This window comes from Schistocerca piceifrons, unplaced genomic scaffold (assembly GCF_021461385.2).
Source record: "Schistocerca piceifrons isolate TAMUIC-IGC-003096 unplaced genomic scaffold, iqSchPice1.1 HiC_scaffold_1050, whole genome shotgun sequence".
Classification (NCBI taxonomy): domain Eukaryota; kingdom Metazoa; phylum Arthropoda; class Insecta; order Orthoptera; family Acrididae; genus Schistocerca; species Schistocerca piceifrons.
The window spans coordinates 7,501-12,500 of record NW_025726853.1 but is presented as its reverse complement, the minus strand read 5'-3'; the positions used below and the strand labels follow the sequence as shown (position 1 = coordinate 12,500).

Sequence of the window (5,000 nt, the reverse complement as noted above, 5' to 3'; positions counted from 1 at the left end):
TCAGCGGGTTACCCCGACCTTTCGGCCTAGGAAGACACGCTGATTCCTTCAGTGTAGCGCGCGTGCGGCCCAGAACATCTAAGGGCATCACAGACCTGTTATTGCTCAATCTCGTGCGGCTAGAAGCCGCCTGTCCCTCTAAGAAGAAAAGTAATCGCTGACAGCACGAAGGATGTCACGCGACTAGTTAGCAGGCTAGAGTCTCGTTCGTTATCGGAATTAACCAGACAAATCGCTCCACCAACTAAGAACGGCCATGCACCACCACCCACCGAATCAAGAAAGAGCTATCAATCTGTCAATCCTTCCGGTGTCCGGGCCTGGTGAGGTTTCCCGTGTTGAGTCAAATTAAGCCGCAGGCTCCACTCCTGGTGGTGCCCTTCCGTCAATTCCTTTAAGTTTCAGCTTTGCAACCATACTTCCCCCGGAACCCAAAAGCTTTGGTTTCCCGGAGGCTGCCCGCCGAGTCATCGGAGGAACTGCGGCGGATCGCTGGCTGGCATCGTTTATGGTTAGAACTAGGGCGGTATCTGATCGCCTTCGAACCTCTAACTTTCGTTCTTGATTAATGAAAACATACTTGGCAAATGCTTTCGCTTCTGTTCGTCTTGCGACGATCCAAGAATTTCACCTCTAACGTCGCAATACGAATGCCCCCGCCTGTCCCTATTAATCATTACCTCGGGTTCCGAAAACCAACAAAATAGAACCGAGGTCCTATTCCATTATTCCATGCACACAGTATTCAGGCGGGCTTGCCTGCTTTAAGCACTCTAATTTGTTCAAAGTAAACGTGCCGGCCCACCGAGACACTCAATAAAGAGCACCCTGGTAGGATTTCAACGGGGTCCGCCTCGGGACGCACGAGCACGCACGAGGCGGTCGCACGCCTTCGGCTCGCCCCACCGGCAGGACGTCCCACGATACATGCCAGTTAAACACCGACGGGCGGTGAACCAACAGCGTGGGACACAAATCCAACTACGAGCTTTTTAACCGCAACAACTTTAATATACGCTATTGGAGCTGGAATTACCGCGGCTGCTGGCACCAGACTTGCCCTCCAATAGATACTCGTTAAAGGATTTAAAGTGTACTCATTCCGATTACGGGGCCTCGGATGAGTCCCGTATCGTTATTTTTCGTCACTACCTCCCCGTGCCGGGAGTGGGTAATTTGCGCGCCTGCTGCCTTCCTTGGATGTGGTAGCCGTTTCTCAGGCTCCCTCTCCGGAATCGAACCCTGATTCCCCGTTACCCGTTACAACCATGGTAGGCGCAGAACCTACCATCGACAGTTGATAAGGCAGACATTTGAAAGATGCGTCGCCGGTACGAGGACCGTGCGATCAGCCCAAAGTTATTCAGAGTCACCAAGGCAAACGGACCGGACGAGCCGACCGATTGGTTTTGATCTAATAAAAGCGTCCCTTCCATCTCTGGTCGGGACTCTGTTTGCATGTATTAGCTCTAGAATTACCACAGTTATCCAAGTAACGTGGGTACGATCTAAGGAACCATAACTGATTTAATGAGCCATTCGCGGTTTCACCTTAATGCGGCTTGTACTGAGACATGCATGGCTTAATCTTTGAGACAAGCATATGACTACTGGCAGGATCAACCAGGGAGCTGCGTCAACTAGAGCTGAGCAGCCGGCCGCCCGGGAGTGTGTCCCGGGGGCCCGCGCGAACACGCAAGCGTCCGCTCAATCATTCTGCAAACAGGAGGAGGCTGAGCTCCCCTGCACAATACACCTCGAAACCCTCTCAGGTCCCGGCGGCGCGCAGCGCCGTCCCAAGTACTTGGTCGGGTTCGAGAGAGGCGCAATCGCCCGGAGTTAGGCGAGTAGACGCTTTCGGTGCGACCACCCGTGCTCCCAACTGAGCTTGCCGCTGCCGACAGAGGCCCGGGAGCGTGCTGTCGTGGCATTGCCGGCGGGAGACAACACGCGCCACCTACGGTGACCGGCAGCTCCAACGCCAGCGCCACAGAAGGACAAAAGCCCCACTTGGGTGCCGAAGCGAACTCTCCCAGCACAGCGCACGCGCCAACACATCCGCACAGCTGCGATACAAACCACCAGCGAGAACCGCTGGGGCGACCGAGCAGCAGACGGCGTCGCGGCGCCGAGCGCCGGGCGGCGGCGCATCCTCAACGCACACAGTCCTCAATCGGACCAGCACACTGAAGATGTCCACCGCGCTTCGCACCGGGCCCGCGAGGACCTACTTTGGCCGCACGGCGCCGCGCGCAGGGTGCGCCGGCGCGCAGCTGCGACGCCTGCCGCGTCCGTCGGCCGGCGCGCCTGCCACTGGCCGCCCCCACCAGCCGGCTGTAGCGCGTGCGCCCACGCACCGCGCGGCCAGCACGCCGGGAGGCGCCCCCTCACCGGCCGGGGACGGTCCCACCCAGCCACCGCCGCGTATCGCTTCACACCCAGATGCCGTTCAGTTTCGTCGGCATGGTGGGTATCGCTGGAACAACCGGTTCGTACCTCAACCTATCGTCGCCATCACCGATTCACCCCTAGCGAGAACAACCGCACCACAACAGGTTACCATTTGTTCATTTGCGTAACTTCACCAGAAAACGCAGGCGTCCATCGCCATTTGCAACTTCAACGATTATTGCATGCCTGTGTCAGGTGTCACGCCACACTACGTCTGCCCACATACACGCAACAAAATGTGCACGCCTAGACAATACGTGGAAGGTGGCCCCCGTACGTATGCGATGTCCATTGCTCGAACGACTGTCAACCGGCCTCTGTAGCATGTCGCAGATATGGAACGCGGTGCACCATGCCATCACGGTGTGTGAGGAGAGACGACTAGGTCCGAATACATCAACAGACAGCTCATGCTGATCGCCATCCACGGCGTCCGTTCCTCCCACACGTCTCTATGGCGTACCACACTGCAATCCAGCTCTCATAGGGAGACGACACGTAGCTGCGTGCACAATATTTGCACTGTATGGTCCGCCGTTTTTGGGCGCAGTCGTTGTACGGTCACACATGTGCCACGATGTATCATTCGGTACATAAGGACGAATGTGCAGTACAGATTGTGGTTTACGCGTACGACATTAGCGGACGGTTGACACAGGCCGCACCACAACGTAGCCTGAGTACGTCGCATGCGAAGGGCATTGAACATGCAAACTTCTCACCAACCAGCTTGCGAAGGCAGGGGGGCAAGGTGGGGACGTGGGGAGGGGCGGCATGTACGTCCTGCTGCCATCCACATTACAGTGTACAGCAGGAGCATGTGGAAAGTCAGCAAGACTTGCAAGGTGTTTAACATGAAGCGATACACAGGGGAGCGGGCAGTGCGAGTAGCGAACTATATTGCGAGGGTTGCGGGTGGGCAACACTACACTAATTGAACGAGTCGTATAACAATTACAGAGCAGGTTTAGGCGACAACATGGGTTACGTTAGGGGACAACGTGGGTTACGTTAGGGGACAACGTGGGTTAGGTTAAGGCACAACGTGGGTTAGGTTAAGGCACAACGTGGGTTAGGTTAAGGCACAACGTGGGTTAGGTTAAGGCACAACGTGGGTTAGGTTAAGGCACAACGTGGGTTAGGTTAAGGCACAACGTGGGTTAGGTTAAGGCACAACGTGGGTTAGGTTAAGGCACAACGTGGGTTAGGTTAAGGCACAACGTGGGTTAGGTTAAGGCACAACGTGGGTTAGGTTAAGGCACAACGTGGGTTAGGTTAAGGCACAACATGGGTTAGGTTAAGGTACAACATGGGTTAGGTTAAGGTACAACATGGGTTAGGTTAAGGTACAACATGGGTTAGGTTAAGGTACAACATGGGTTAGGTTAAGGTACAACATGGGTTAGGTTAAGGTACAACATGGGTTAGGTTAAGGTACAACATAGGTTAGGTTAAGGTACAACATGGGTTAGGTTAAGGTACAACATAGGTTAGGTTAAGGTACAACATAGGTTAGGTTAAGGTACAACATAGGTTAGGTTAAGGTACAACATAGGTTAGGTTAAGGTACAACATAGGTTAGGTTAAGGTACAACATAGGTTAGGTTAAGGTACAACATAGGTTAGGTTAAGGTACAACATAGGTTAGGTTAGGTTAGGTTAGGTTACACGTTGTTGTAAGGAAAGGTGTAGGGGGGGGGGGGCGGGGGCGGCAGGTTCGTTGATAGTGATTATAGTAAGTGAATGCTTGTGACATGATCAGATTTGTCACGTCAGGATGCACCTTTGGCTTATTAGAGGCGGCGCTCCAATTCTATGCTTGTGTGAGACCTGTGTCTTTGACTCATGTCATTGTTTGTGCGCTGTGACAGGAGGTACTATTGTGATGTTGGGTGCACCGTTGTATAGGACATGTGTGGGTGTTGGTGCCTGGTCTGCGCAATGGTGGATGTCGAAAGGCTGGGATATTGTATTTTCCGCATGGACCTCCTGGTCTGGTTGTGATAGTGTGGATTGTGTAATGTGGCGGAGAAGATGCACTGGATGTTGTTCCATGCTGGTGCTTACATATTGTATGTGCGCCTGTTAGAAGCAGAGAGTGGTGCGTGATCAGAGTGTCTGGCTGACGTGTGGTTCCCATTGTGGGCAGACTCTTTCAGCATGTATACGGACAGTTGTGTATATTTATTGTAGTTTGATGGCTCTGCATTGATTACTAATCAGCGCCGTGTGTACGGGTAATCTGGTTCCAGTCCAAAATGTTCCATCTGTGTACATTAGTGACAAAGACTCCCCCCATGCAGTGGGGCTCGGTCTGTTATAGCTCTTCCGCGTAATATATTTGCCCCACGTTTTTGCGACTGCGAGTGCGAGTGCAACGCGCATGGGGACCGACATGCTGATGGCTCGGTATCGGACGCCGTACAGTGAGCAACGCGATCGCGTCTCTCGCTCGTAAGTGGTACAGGTCGCGGCTCATGTATAGGGACAGCGGGAATGTCGCATATTGGAAATAACTCTTCATGAAACGCAAGTTATAGGGGTGGATT

General features: G+C 53.6%; 1 non-coding gene across 1 annotated transcript in view; it reads right to left on the bottom strand.

Moving 5' to 3' along the window:
* LOC124726149 overlaps positions 1 to 1,630 on the bottom strand; it is a 1,909-nt gene extending 279 nt beyond the window's left edge. Inside the window, exon 1 of the ribosomal RNA XR_007006742.1 lies at positions 1 to 1,630. This exon is cut by the window's left edge and continues 279 nt beyond it. This is a non-coding gene — a ribosomal RNA (small subunit ribosomal RNA).
* Between the last annotated feature and the right edge of the window lie 3,370 nt (positions 1,631 to 5,000).